The sequence below is a fragment of the Engystomops pustulosus genome, chromosome 3, assembly GCF_040894005.1.
Source record: "Engystomops pustulosus chromosome 3, aEngPut4.maternal, whole genome shotgun sequence".
NCBI classification, from domain to species: domain Eukaryota; kingdom Metazoa; phylum Chordata; class Amphibia; order Anura; family Leptodactylidae; genus Engystomops; species Engystomops pustulosus.
The window spans coordinates 164,772,539-164,788,817 of NC_092413.1; positions in this window are offsets into that span (position 1 = coordinate 164,772,539).

Genomic DNA, 16,279 nt, shown 5'->3' on the forward strand with positions numbered 1-16,279 from the left:
GAAATCTATACCTAATCCTGCCCCCTTTGTGATGTGAGAGGGGTCGTTGCTATACCTGTACCAAGTTATGAACTTTGAGACATATTCCTAATTATGTCATATCTTTTTCTGGGGTCTCCTGAGAAGAAAATATGCCCATCACATTTCATAGGATGAATTTACAAATCCAGCCATACCAAACACCACTATGAAGTATTTAGCCAATTGCCTTATATCTATTTTGTTGGCTTCCCAACCTTGAAATCTTTGGTGCTCGACACCCCAAAGATATCTAAGGACCCTGATCATAGTTTCATCAACAAGCAATTGAGTTATGACCAGGCTGTCTTCGAAGTCTTATTGTGCCATAATCTTAAACAGCCAATTTAAAGAACATGGCCAAACCCTCATGGGACTTGGAATCGTTGAATTTTGCATTCATTAGCATTTGCTATTCATGGTAAAGAGCCCTCACAGGGGGGAGCAGGGTAAACAGTTGTCCTTGGGTGTGAATGTTGAGTTATCTTAATACAAGGCCTCTCTGTCCCTTAGGACAGATGGATTGACCCACACCAGACATTTTGTAAATGTAAATTGGTGAAATTGTAAATAAGGATGGGGATCCCAATCAATAAAAAAGAAAATATGAAACTTGTGTAATATTATCACACATTATCTGTGTATCACTGAACACAGAGTTGACAGTATGTGTTCTTGCTGTAGCTTAGGGACCTCAGCCTGACAGTAATAGAAAATAATGATATTTTTCATTCAATGTAGCCATTGCTGTCTATAAGAGATTCTTTGATATGAACAATTATTCAGGTCTGAATCCTTTACCATTGGTAAAGACAAATCACAGTCTAATAACTAATTGCAATAAATAAGAATTTTCATCAATTGCAGCATAAATGTTAGTATTGTCTTCATTCATGGTTTAAGACTGGAGAAACATCCCAGTATGTGGGTTAGTACTTTCATACCAGAACATAGACTATAATACATTTAGGGCCTGGGTCTTCCAGAATGAAAGCTCTTTGTTTTTCAGGTCTCTTCCTTAAAGACAAAAAAGAGGGATACAAGCAGATCTGTAAGTGTATAAAGTATAATAGAGAATACAAAAAAGAGATCTTCAAAATACAACTCTATTGATTGTTTTTCTAATAAAAGTGTGGTTACATTTTCAAATGCAAATTCCTTCACATACATATATTATTTAACTCTACTTTTATGGACATCGTGTGGGACTTTGTTGCTCAATACCAGTGGTAGTGAACCTATAGCATGGGTGCTACAGGTGGCCCTCTCTGTGGGCAACCAGGCGGTTGCCCGAGAACAGAGTTTACCGGACAGGACTCCGCAGTCCAAGGCAACTTAAGAGATGCTACTCTCAACGCTATTAAAGCGACACATCCTTGACTGTTGTAGAACGGGCTGTATTATCTTTGGAGGTCCTCCTGGTTGTCCCACAATTCTTCTTGTGCAGAGAGACCCTGGAGAGAAGCTATAATGATAGTCTGAATTTGCCCTCCAAAACCAAGAAACACTCAGTTCATTGTAGATTTCTTGTCATATGGTACCATGGTCCTTATCATTTACAAAGCAGGACAGAAAAAAATGATGGAAACATATAATTTACTACATTGGTCTACATGAATAATTACCGAATAGCTTTCATCGAGGAAGAAACTTAAAATGGCGTTTTACAGTGATAAACCATTATTGATAATAATACTAGTTGTAGTGCTGTAACAACTTTAAATGTGGACACATCCTAAATAAATAATAATAATTAAAATAATTATTATTATCATAATAAGTGATTTATGATAATGTGTATATATATATATATATATATATATATATATATATATATATATTTATTCCTGATAACTCAACACAAGAGCTGTTCAACAGTAATAGTTGCCTGCATGTAATAATTGCATTCATTCACATTACAGAAGATGTTCAAAGCTTTCATAAATCGTAGCGGTGGTTGGTTTATTAGGTGTACCGATGTGGATATTATGCACATGAAATCACAAAACCTAAGAGATTTCTGAAGGGAAAATACTACATAAAAGTTGATTTCTCCATTTCTAATTACGCTGGAAATTCCAAAATGAATGATGCATACACAACTTAATTAGATCAGCAACACTTGAGGCGCCAGATAATTATAAGTGGTAAACAGTATATGAAAGTCTCACTGACTACAGGGTACTAGAATATACAGTAGTGTGCTTAATCCACCTTAATTAGCCTTGAGGATGAACATAGATGCCAGCGGATTGAAATATCCCAATTAATGACAACTGCTAAAATGCCGTTGTGTATTAAGTAAGTATTTCAAGCCCTTTCATTAAATGTTGCATTATGTAGTGAATCCATTTAAAATTGGATGTAATATGAACGGATTGTAAAAATTCAGACTGGCAATTGGAATTGTGTTTGAGTAGGTCATATGTGTTAAAATTGCAGACGACCAAATATACTATAAAACAAACCAAAAAAAAGTGGACATTCCAGCAAGGCAATGATCCCAAATACACAGCCAAGGAAACTCAATTGATTTAAGAAAAAGATAAATAAATCTACTGATTGGAATCCAATAGGATTTGAAGAATGTTTTATACAGAAGAATGCACCAAAATCCCACCTGAATAAAGTATACAACAAGCTTCTCAATACAGGAGGTCATGAAGCTGTCATCACCAAGAACAGCTTTTGTACAAGTTAATTAATACATATCAATAAGTGTGTTCAATAATTTTCCCAGTGTCATGTCACATTAGGGGTTATCCGCGTTAACTAATTATTAAGGACAGGGAGGTACTTACCTCCTCAGGCCCCGCCAATGTCCTGCGCCGAGGTCTGTCTGATCTGTGCCCCTGTTTGTTTACAGGGGCACAGAAAGCATGCACAAGGAGCTTCCGGCTGGCGATGTGGCTGGCTCCTCCCATCCGTCCCTATCTCTCTGCATTGTAAGCATTGGGAGATGGTGTCAGATGGGAGCTTCCCTGTGCGCCCTTGTAATCAAACCGGCACACAGATCAGATGGACACGGCGCAGGACATTTTAATTAGCCAACCCCAGCCCTGTCCTAAATTATTAGTAAACTCAAATAACCCCTTTTATGGACATCTTTGGTTTCATTTTCTACTCAGTGTGGATGTTATGTTGGCATTTTCTTGTTGGAGTGGCGCCCAATAAAAAGTATTACAAACTACATCAGGTACAGTTTCCTTGTGGAGTTTGAAGAGTGTGTCAGACTAAGCAAAAGTGGAGCACGGTCTTCATTAATCTTGCACCCCCTACACTACTCGGGAAGTGTGCACCAGTTTGCATGTTCCTTTCAGTGCAAATGGCGCAAATACCTTATTAAATGTGGGTGCATTGCCCTTATTGAAAAATTCGATATAACGAGGGGCAGGAAGTCTGAGGGGGGAGCAGACTGAGGGATCGGAGGATGATGAGGTGACAGACCCAAGCTGGGTTGATAGGCCGGGTGAACACAGTGCTTCTGAGATGGAGGCGAGTCCTCGATGAGAACAGGTTGGAAGAGGCAGTGGTGGGGCCAGACAGAGAGGCAGGGCCAGAGCTGGTGCATCAGCACCAATTGTTTCAGCTCTCCATGCCCCAGACGCTGGAGCGCAAAAGGAAGTATAGTGCAACCCACCCACACGCCCCAGCCCTCAACGTCCACATCTCCAGGTTACTTAGCCTGGAGATGCTGCCTTATAGGCTGGTAGAGACCGAGGCCTTTCGCAACCTCATGGCGGCAGCCGCCCCTCGGTATTCGGTCCCCAGCCATCACTACTTTTCCCGATGTGCCGTCCCAGCCCTGCACCAGCACGTGTCAGACAACATCATCCGTGCCCTGACCAACGCCGTTTCTGACAAAGTCCACCTGATCACGGACACATGGACGAGTGCTGCCGGGCAGGGCCACTATATATCGCTGACGGCACATTGGGTTAACTTGGTGGAGGCTGGTCATATACTGCCGACGCCAAGGATTGCGGGGCCTACCTCGGTCCAGGTCTCTAAGGCCTACTATGCCTCCTCCTCCTCCCACCCCTCCTCAACCTCCTCCTCTGAATTACCATCCGTGGCCTGGCATGGCGCCATCAGTCGGTAGCTCTAGGCACGGCAGCAGTGCCGTCGCTAAGCAACAGCAGGCGGTGCTCAAACTGCTGAGCCTAGGCGATAAAAGGCACACAGCCCAAGAGCTATTACAGGGCATCACGGCGCAGACTGATCTGTGGCTGGCACCGCTAAACCTGAAGCCAGGCATGGTTGTGTGTGACAACAGCTGTAACCTGGTGGCGGTTCTGCAACTCGGCAGACTGACACATGTGTCATGCATGGCCCATGTGTTAAATCTCATAGTTCAGCGTTTCCTCAAGACATATCCCAATCTGTCTGATTTGCTCACGAAGGTGCTCCGCATCTGTGCACATTTCAAGAAGTCCAGCACAGATGCTGCCACTCTCAGGGCAGCGCAGCGCCGCCTCCAACTGCCCGCTCACCGACTGTTGTGCGACGTGCCCACAAGGTGGAATTCAACATTAACCATGTTATCCAGCGTTTACCAGCAGCGCAGAGCGATTGTAGACTGTCAGATGTCAACTTCCATCAGAACTGGTAGTCAGGTCAGTCAGCTTCCTCAAGTCTACAATGAGGAGTGGACGTGGATGTCTGATATCTGTCAGGTGCTGAGTAACTTTGAGGAGTCAACACAGATGGTCAGTGGCGATGCCGCCATCATCAGCCTCACCATCCCGCTGCTTGGCCTGTTGAAAAACTCTCTGGTCAGCATGAAGTCGGAAGCTTTGCGCCCGTCACAAGAGACCGGGGAAGAAGATTCCCTTGTTGATAGCCAAAGCACCCTCAGGTCTGTTTCTCAGCGCATATCGGAGGAGGTGGAGGAGGATGAGGAGGAAGAGGAGGAGAATGTTGGCGAGACAGAAGAGGGGAGCATTGCTCAGTCCTTCACTGTTCAGCGTGTATGGGCAGAAGAAGAGGAGTTGGAGGAGGAGGAAATGGACAGTCAGGCCAGTGAGGGGAGTGAATTCTTGTGTGTTGGGACTCTGGCACATATGGCAGATTTCATGCTAGGCTAACTATCCCGTGACCCTTGCGTTCAAAGAATTTATTCCAGCACCGATTACTGGGTATTCACTCTCCTGGACCCAAGGTACAAGCAAAATCTTTCCACTCTCATCCCTGGAGAGGAAAGGAGTGTGAGAATGCCTGAAACAGTATTTCCCTTCTGACAGCGCTAGCGGCAGAGGGCGTACTTCTGTGGGACAAGTAGCGAGGGAGACTAGGCGAGCAGGCAGCTTGTCCAGCACTGGCAGGGGTAGGCTTTACAAGGCCTTTGCCAGTTTTATGTCACCCCAGCAAGACATTGTCACCTGTCCCCAGTCTCGGCAGAGTAGGGCTGATCTTTACAGAAAGATGATGAGGGAGTACGTAGCTGACCATACCATCGTCCTAAATGATCACACAGTTCCCTACAACTACTGGGTTTCAAAGCTGGACATGTTGCAGGAACTGGCGCTGTACGCCTTGGAGGTTCGTGCCTGTCCTGCCGCTAGTGTGTTGTCTGAGCGGGTTTTCAGTGCGACTGGTGGCATCATCACTGATAAGCGTACATGCCTGTCGACTGACAGCGCTGACAGGCTGACGCTTATCAAGATGAATAAAGCCTGGATTTCTCAGGATTTTCATTCTCCACCAGGTGAAAGAAGCTCAACCTGAATAATGTATGCACTCCTCCTCCTCATTTTCCTCCTTCTCCTCCTCTTTGTTTACTAAAGCAGAGGAAACTGGCTATTTTTTGCCAGGGCCAACTGGCTCTAGCTATAGTACTCTATGTATTTATATTTTCTGGAGGACCACCTACCTGCTCCTCTGGTTTGAAAACTTTTTTGGACTGCCGCATACAGGCACTATCCAAATTAAATTGTCTCCATAGCAGCCTCCACACGTCGTCTTTTTAGCTGCCTCCACATGTTGTCTTCATTGCTACCTCCACACGTCATCTCCATAGCTGCCTCCAAAAGTCGTCCATGTAGTTGCCTCCATATATCGTCCCCTTATCAAACGAGCTGTGTCAGGCAGAATTTTGGGTTGTTTTCATGGCTTCCACATCAAACTTGTTAACTTTGTCGCCACCCTGCTGTGTTATCCACAAAATATACTGGCAAACTTTTATCATTTACCGATATTATTTCAGCGCTTCTTGCGCATCTGTTTACATTCCCCTCACCTGCCATAACCCAAACTTATAAGAACACTACTACACTTGATCTTATACAAAAAGTTCTTAGAAGTGCTGTTTGGGGAGGAGCCAAGAGACAGGGGCTTGGACAGGCGAAAGTTCGCCTGGCAGCGGACCGCCAACTCCATCCCAAGATCCAACTAACATAGTTTTAACTGCAGCACCTTTAATCTACTACTACCTTACTGCCTCTATACATCGTCCCCTTATCAAACGAGCTGTGTCAGGCAGAATTTTGGGTTGTTTTCATGGCTTCCACATCAAACTTGTTATTTTTGTCGCCACCCTGCTGTGTTATCCACAAAATATACTGGCACACTTTTATCATTTACCGATATTATTTCAGCGCTTCTTGCGCATCTGTTTACATTCCCCTCACCTGCCATAACCCAAACTTATAAGAACACTTCTACAGTTGTTCTTATACAAAAAGTTCTTAGAAGTGCTGTTTGGGGAGGAGCCAAGAGACAGGGGCTTGGACAGGCGAAAGCTCGCCTGGCTGCGGACCGCCAGCTCCATCCCAAGATCCAACTAACATAGTTTTAACTGCAGCACCTTTAATCTACTACTACTTTACTGCCTCCATACATCGTCCCCTTATCAAATGAGCTGTGTCAGGCAGAATTTTCGGTAGTTTCACCAGATACATAATGGAACTCGGCCCATCTGTCGCCGCCATGCTGGAGACCTGAAGTTCCAATCATAGCAGCGCAATATGGATGCCCCATACTGTTGCTCTTAATCATGGAACCATTTACGAAAAAACAATTAAAAGTAGAACTGCTATGCTATTCCAGTATTCTTAGGTGAAATATTCAAACGACCCCGCTTGCTTTGAAAATTATAATTTTTTCAAAGTAAACGCTTCTGGCACCCAGGTCCATTTTGGGTGTGGAGGAGCCGAGAGAAAGGGGCTTGGACAGGCGAAAGCTCGCCTGGCAGCGGACTGCCATCTCCATCCTAAGATTAGGCAGCCTCAGAGGCATCCATGCATACTGCCCCTGCTGTTTCCTGTCCATTTTGCCTCCACGATCCTCAACTCTCTATACCCCAGACACTGGGGCACGAGAGGATATACAGCACATCATCCCCTTATCAAACGAGCTGTGTCAGGCAGAATTTTCAGGTGTTTCACCAGATACATAATGGAACTCGGCCCATCTGTCGCCGCCATGCTGGAGACCTGAAGTTTCAATCATAGAAGCAATATGGATGCCCCATACTGTCACTCTTAATCATGGAAGTCGTCTCCATTGCTGCCTTCACATGTCGTCCCCTTATCAAACGAGCTGTGTCAGGCTCATTTTTCGGGTGTTTCACCAGATACGTTATGGAACTTGGTCACTATGTCGCCAACATGCTGTGTTATCGACTAAATATACCGTCAACCTTTTGTTGACATAGGAAATCATTTCAGCGCTTCTTGCTTACCTCCTTTGGTTCCTCTCTGCCACCCATTGGTTTGAAGCCTGAGTCCATTTAGGGTATGTCGCCATGACACTCTCTAGCCTGCCGCTGCTGCCGCTGCCTCTGCATGCCGTCCCCTATAGTGTCACCGTCAATTATTGGATGTTTTAGATGCTATCTAGCCTCATTCGATCACTCTGTCATGGCCATGCTGTTGCCCATAATTTTGGCATAATGGTGCGATTAAGCAGCCTCAGAGGCATCCATGCATGCTGCTCCTGCTGTTTCCTGTCCATTTCCGTGGTGTTTACATCATTTTCTGAGGTTTCCAGGTGTTTGGCCAAGCTTCCCTGTGCAGACCCTTGGTCCCCTTGAAAAATGCTCGAGTCTCCCCTTGACTTCATAGGGGATCGTTATACGAGACGAGCACTCGAGCATCGGGAAAAGTTTGTCTCGAATAACGAGCACCCGAGCATTTTAGTGCTCGCTCATCTCCAAGGTTTACATTATGGTGGCTTGAAAAAATAGGAGTGCAACATCAAAACAACTGTATATAGTCAAACACTGAATAATCTCTTTTTTGAACCCTTATGCTTAACGCCCGTATAGGTTTACTATATGTAAAGTGAGAATACACATAGGTTGCAAGTAGGGCCGGTTCTAGACAAAGTGGGGCCCTGGGCAAAACTAAAAGTGGGGCTCCAAAATAAAACTATTTTATAACCAGTCACAGTCAGCAAGAGGCTCCCTTTAGTATGGTAAAACAAACTGTAATATTGGAGAATTTTATAGGAGATAGATGATAGGGAGATTGATGGGCAGCATGGTGGCTCAGTGGTTAGCACTACCGCCTTGCAGCGCTGGTCAACATCTGCAAATAGTTTGTATATTCTCTCTGTGTTTGCATGGGTTTCCTCTGGGACCTCCGGTTTCATCCCATACTCCAAAAAACATTCAGCTGAGGGGACCAGCGGTAGACCACTCCATCCTGTCTTTGGACGCATCTAAGGCGTTTGACAGGGTGGAGTGGTAATTTTTGTAAGCCGTTCTGGACCGGTTTGGTTTTGGGTAAGATTTCCTGTCCTGGGTGAAGTTATTGTATAATGAACCCATGGCAAGGATTGATGTAAATGGGAAATCCCAATTTGTAACATGTTAAATGAGGTATGGAAAACACTAAGGAAAATAGGGAGGATAGAAGGTTCAATTGAAAGCACGCCGTTGTGGCACAATACACACATTAGGGAATTTTGGAAAATGGGAGGAAGTGGGATTTGCTGGAAATCCCAAGGGATTAATAGGGTAGCACAATTGTTTAAAGATAGCCAACCTATACTTTTTATAGAGTTACAGAAAAAGTATGGAGTGGGGAACAAATATTATTTTTACTACACTCAGATCACAGATGCATATAGAGGGTCCTTAGAAAGAAAAAAAAATTCGATAGAAAGAGACACTTTGATAGATAGACTGTGGTTAGATGGCAGGGTTAAATACACTATATCAAAGATTTACAATATGTTACATATAGAAATCACACAGCACATTAGGTTCAAGGCTCAGGGCCACTGGGAATTAGAAATTGGAGATATCACTGTTGATCACTGGAACAAGGCGTTTTATAACACGATCCATTCCTCATTGAACATGAACCATAGGATGGTGTACTTCAATTTTCTTCATAGAATCTACTACTCACCTTGGAAGATTTCGAGAATGGGTGGGGGTACACAGGCAGAGTGTTGGCGTTGTGGGTCAGATGAGGCGGGGTTTTTTCATATGGTTTGGAGGTGCCCAAATATCACTCCCTTCTGGGAAGGGGTCCACTAAAGGATGGAACAATGACTAGGTATTACAATTGAGGAATCGGCTAGGGTACTGATTCTTAACATGATCAGATGTGATCTCTGTCCAGGTCTGGGGAAACACCACATAGTAGCAATTTGTAGACTCTCGCTCCTCGCTAAAGTGTTGATTGCAAGAATGTGGAAGTCCACAACGTGCCCAACTTTACAGCAAAGTGAAGTATTATGTAAAAAAAGTAGAAAAATACGAACAAACACACTACACGCGCATTAAGAAAATCAATGACTGGGAAAAGATCTGGGGACAACAGTCTAATAGTTAGGAATGAACCAGGTATCAAGACGCGTCACTATCACCCCCACGTAGGTAGAGGGTAGAAGGGGATAGATTATAATACACAGGTCATATAATTTAATAATACGACAGCATAATGACAAATACTATAACTCGAAAAAAAAAAAGGTATGGTTTGGTCTGGGTTTTTTTTGTGCCAATCAATGTCGCAAATTTTAGACAATTTGAAATGATAAATGTCATTTGCGACATTTATCACATCTGGAATAGAAGATAAATGTGTCTGGTGGACATTTCAAAATGTTCTCAAAAAGGAGTAAGAACTGCAATGTGCAAGAAAATGGCTCAAAAAAGACAGAAACATCATGAAGAAAAATAAAGATACAGTGCCTACAAGTAGTATTCAACCCCCTGCAGATTTAGCAGGTATAAGTCAAATAAGTTAGAGCGTTATAACTTCAAACAAGAGCAGGATTTATTAACAGATGCATAAATCTTACAAACCAATAAGTTATGTTGCTCAGTTAAATTTTAATAAATTTTAAACATAAAAGTGTGAGTCAATTATTATTCAACCCCTAGGTTTAATATTTTGTGGAATAACCCTTGTTTGCAATTACAGCTAATAATCGTCTTTTATAAGACCTGATCAGGCCGGCACAGGTCTCTGGAGTTATCTTGGCCCACTCCTCCATACAGATCTTCTCCAAGTTATCTAGGTTCTTTGGGTGTCCCGGGTGGACTTTAATCTTGAGCTCCTTCCACAAGTTTTCAATTGGGTTAAGGTCAGAAAACTGACTAGGCCACTGCAACACCTTGATTTTTCCCTCTTGAACCAGGCCTTGGTTTTCTTGGCTGTGCTTTGGGTCGTTGTCTTGTTGAAAGATGAAATGACGATGCATCTTAAGATCCTTGATGGAGGAGCGGAGGTTCTTGGCCAAAATCTCCAAGTAGGCCGTGTAATCCATCTTCCCATGGATGTGGACCAGATGGCCAGGCCCCTTGGCTGAGAAGCAGCCCCACAGCATGATGCTGCCACCACCATGCTTGACTGTAGGGATGGTATTCTTGGGGTCGTATGCAGTGCCATCCACGCTCCAAACGTCACATGTGTGGTTGGCACCAAAGATCTCGATCTTGGTCTCATCAGACCAGAGAACCTTGAACCAGTCTGTCTCAGAGTCCTCCACGTGATCATGAGCAAACTGTAAACGAGCCTTGACATGATGCTTTGAAAGTAAAGGTACCTTACGTGCTCATCTGGAACGGAGACCATTGCGGTGGAGTACGTTACTTATGGTATTGACTGAAACCAATGTCCCCACTGCCATGAGATCTTCCCGGAGCTCCTTCCTTGTTGTCCTTGGGTTAGCCTTGACTCTTCGGACAAGCCTGGCCTCGGCACGGGAGGAAACTTTCAAAGGCTGTCCAGGCCGTGGAAGGCTAACAGTAGTTCCATAAGCCTTCCACTTCCGGATGATGCTCCCAACAGTGGATACAGGTAGGTCCAACTCCTTGGAAAGGGCTTTGTACCCCTTGCCAGCCTTGTGACCCTCCACCATCTTGTCTCTAATGGCCTTGGAATGCTCCTTTGTCTTTCCCATGTTGACCATGTATGAGTGCTGTTCACAAGTTTGGGGAGGGTCTTAAATAGTCAGAAAAGGCTGGAAAAACAGATAATTAATCCAAACATGTGAAGCTCATTGTTCTTTGTCCCTGAACTACTTCATAATACTTTAGGGGAACCACACAGAATTCTGGTGGTTTGAGGGGTTGAATAATAATTGACCCATACTTTTATGTTTAAAAATTATTAAAATTTAACTGAGCAACATAACTTTTTGGTTTGTAAGATTTATGCATCTGTTAATAAATCCTGCTCTTGTTTGAAGTTTGAAGGCTCTAACTTATTTGCTTCTTATCAAACCTGCTAAATCTGCAGGGGGTTGAATACTACTTGTAGGCACTGTAAATGACCTCCAATAAGTTTTGTTATAAAATTAGGGGCCTCGGCTTATACTTGAGTACCGTATATACTTGAGTATAAGCCGACGCAAGTATAAGCCGAGGCCCCTAATTTTACCACAAAAACCTTGTAAAACCTATATATTTTTTACTCGAGTATAAGCCGAATTTGGGTTTTCAGCACATTTTTTTGTGCTGAAAAACTAGGCTTATACTCGAGTATATAAGGTATATATGGTATTTAATGCATCGGCTTCTTCTTTCTGATTTTATACACCATTCTCCAGTAGGGCTCTAATGGCAAAATAACAATGTAAATTCTTACTCTCCTAGAAGTGCAAAAATGATAGGTATTTAAATGCAAGAGTAATGCCAAGTTCTTATGCTTGCATTCAATGTTGTAACTAATAAGTTTTATCAAAGACTCATTTTCATTAATTTCAGAAGATAAAATGTGCCAAAATCATACATACATTGAAGATAAAAATAAATGAAAAAAGCAGACCTCATAGTCACTGGGGATCACCCCATAGCTTAGTATACAATTAGTAATAAACAAACAGGACACATTTAGCAGATGGTCTTCAAAGTGGCAACATATTGCTAGCAGTAATCACCAAAGTACATTGGATTATGCAACTACATGTACACAAGATTACATATTACAATGTCAAATAATCCTCACATTATAATTTAACCCCATGTCATACATGTAGTAGTCAAATATACAAGAAAGGTCTGAGGCACTATCTAGGGCAGTGATGGCGAACCTTTTAGAGACCGAGTGCCGAAACTTCAACCAAAATCCACTTATTTACCGTGAAGTGCCAACATGGAATTTTAAACAGTAACTTATTGCTCCCTGTTCTTCCACATCTTTCAATTGTATCGGCTGCCTAAGGCCAAAAGTACAGTTGACAGAAGGAGTTCAAATTCAAACTATCATTGTTGCTTCTCTCCAGGGTCTCTGTAGAGGAAGAATGGTGGGTCCAGCAGGAAGACCTCCAAAGATAATGCCGTTCTGTCAACACCTTCTTACTTTCCCTGCAGTTCCAAACAGCCAATTAAGTGTTGCTTTAAAATACCGCTGAGAGCAGCATCTCATAAGTTGTCTGGGACTGTAGGAAGATTCAGTGTTTGGTGAACTCTGTCCTTGGATGATGGCCTGAGTGCCCACAGAAAGGGCTCTGAGTGCCACCCCTGGCACCCGTGCCATAGGTTCGCCACCACTGATCTAATTTATTTTTTTAGTGCTGGAAGATGTGGTTCAGACAAATGCTACATGTACAGGGAATGAGAAATGTAAACCAAACACCAAATATGAACAATAGTAAATGTTATTCCAGAGTTTTTTGGTAATATGGATATCTTCTAAATAAAACTTTCAAAGATGTCATTATATCCTGTCTATTTCCATGTCAACAACACATCCAAATGAACCACTTTTATTCTTGGCTCCTACTATTTTAGTAAAGCAGTAAACAGTTATGGATTTCAACTGATCCATCATTCATATTAGCAGTCCTTAACTGCCTGGGCCTAGGTGATCCAGGATTAGGTGTTTTACACCCCAATTTTATAACCAGCAGTTGAGGACCCCTACTCCTGTGTTTTTTTAAATCACAGGGTTTCAACTGCAGGATTAGGTGATGGTATACAGTCTTCTGGGAATAACTTGGTACCACCCTTTTAAGGCACACATGTAAAAATCAAGTTTACATCTTTATAATCTATATTTATACAAAAATGATGTTAAGGATCAGCAACAGATTGGAAAGACTTGTACAATAAAAGTGCATTATTTGTTCAATACTTTCACTTTCTTTTTCTTCAGCTTCATATTCTGTAGAATGCGCACATCTAACCCTGCTAAGTTTTGTTGAAATTGTATATTTGTATTGAGAAACGGAAAAGAAGGACTTTTGACATTTATGTTGTGATCTATATAAAAGAGTGAAAAATTGTATTCTGTTCCACTCCAGTTACCGAATCCTTGCACTCCATTGATTCAAGCTCTAAAAACTGCATATTTATTAACATGTCCAATCAATACTACGAGCCAAAATCACTAAAAATGGTTTCATGGCATTTGCTGTAAAATCCAAATTCCTGCATGTATTCCCTTCCAATACCCAGGAAAGGAGGCAATATGAAAGGGACACTATAATGCCTACTTTATGAGCCCCTCAGTGACCCTCCATTATTTTGTTGAATGAAAATAAAAAGCCCATGTTAGTCCTTCTCTTTTGCACCATTGCTCTCATACTACTTTAAGGGCTTTGTGCCAGTTTTCTGTCAGACTTTGCACATTCTTCTAGTGTAAACTGCTTGCACAGGTATGTAAGAAGTGTCTGCACCACAAATGTGTCACACGCAATCCTTTTGTGGTGCAGCTGCACTAGTCATCATGGGGGCGTTCTGGTCCTCAGTCGGACTGTGCACCAGATTTAATATGCAAGTCCGAGAGAAATGTGTTGCACACTCATAATAAAGATAGACCAGAAAACTGGCACTCTGTTGTGCCAGTTCTGGGAGCACCAGATTCATGAAGAACAGGCACCAGAAATCATGAATCTGGCGCTCCCTGCATTGTACACAGGCAAGCCACACTTACTGCAGTCTGAACTCTGTAAAGGTGCCCCATTGTGTTCTAAAGTGTGTGGCATGCTTTATGTCTTTTGTTGCATTGGAATCATCTTCAGGAAAACTATGAGCCAAAATTACAAACTGATATGAATATACAGTGTGCCGCCTGCCTCAGTTCCCCACCTTAACCCCTTAAGGACGCAGGGTATTTTCGCTGATTTCTCGCTCTCCATCTTCAAAAATCCATAACTTTTTCATTTTTCCGTGTACAGAGCTGTGTGAGGGCTTATTTTGTGCGTAACAAATTTTACTTTCCCATGATGTTATTTATTATTCCATGCCATGTAGTGGGAAGCCGCAAAAAAATTCCAAATGTGGAAAAATTGAAAAAAACTGCATGTGCGTCATGTTCTTGTGGGCTCAGTTTTTACGACTTTCACTCTGCGCTCCAAATAACATGCCTACTTTATTCTTTGGTTCGGTACGATCGCGGTGATACCAAATTTATATAGGTTTTATTGCGTTTTAATAAATTTTTAAAAATTAAACGAATGTGTACAAAAAAGAAAAAAAATTTTTTGCCATCTTCTGACGCTAATAACTTTTTCATACTTTGGCGCATGGAGATGTGTGAGGGGTCATTTTTTGCGAAATGAGCCGACGTTCTCATTGCTACCATTTTGAGGACTGTGCGACATTTGGATCATTTTTTATTACATTTTTTATGTCATCTAAAAAGGTGTAAAAGTCGCATTTTGGACATTTGGGCGCCATTTGCCGTTCCGGAGGTCACCGCCGCCCGTAACCGTTTTTATATTTTGATAGATCGGGCATTTTGGGACGTGGCGATACCTAATGTGTCTGTGATTTTTACTATTTATTATATTTTATATCAGTTCTAGGGAAAGGGGGGTGATTTGAACTTTTAATATTTTATTATTTTTTTACATTTTTTAAACTTTTTTTTTTCTCTTTTTTTCCACTGTTTCTTAGACCCTCTAGGGTACATTAACCCTAGATGGTCTGATCGCTCCTGCCATATACTGCAATACTACTGTATCGCAGTATATGGCATTTCTGCTCACTATACATTACAATGAGCCACAGGCTCATTGTAATGCATATGCAGAAGCCATGTATCCTCGGGTCAAACGAAGACCCGAGGCTACCATGGCAACCGATCGCCGCCCCCCGATGACGTTCGGGGGAGCGGCGATCGGAGGTAAGATGGCGGCGCCCACGCGCCGCCAAATTTAAAGTGCCGCCGGCGACTTTGCCGGCGGCAAAGAAGAGGTTAACACCCGCGATCGGTGCAAGCACCGACCGCGGGTGATAGCGATGGGTCTTTGCTGCGATATGCAGCAAAGCCCATCTCTGTATGAAGAAGGCTCAGCCCGTGAGCCTTCTTCATACAACCTTCACAGCTCCGTGGCGGATATATCCGTCACGGAGCGTGAAGGGGTTAAAGGGGTTTTCCTACAGAACAAGTTTAGCCCTATCCACACGATATGGCCTAACTTGCTGATAGGTGGGGGCCTCAGTGATGATCAGCAAGTTAGGCCCTATCCTGTGGATAGGGCTTAACTTGTTTTGTTGGAAAAACCCTATAAGAAATAATTACTTACAAAGTGAAAAATATACTGCTTGGCATGAATAGTAAAACTATTCTCTACATCCACAGTTACATTCATAAGTGATATATTTGTAATAAGAATGACAATCAGATCCTCTTTAGTGGGAGTCTATCAGCAGTACTAAGATCTTTAGATGGAGTTGGTGCAACTAGGGGTGTCTCCTCAAACTGCTGTGCTAATAAAACTTATTGGGTCTTATTTACTAAGGGTCCAAGGATCGCATTTCCATCGGACTTCCCAACGTTTTCGGATTTGCACCGTTGGGACAGGTATTTAGAAGGGGATTGTGTTGCATGTGATCGGATTTTGGTGCAGTGGC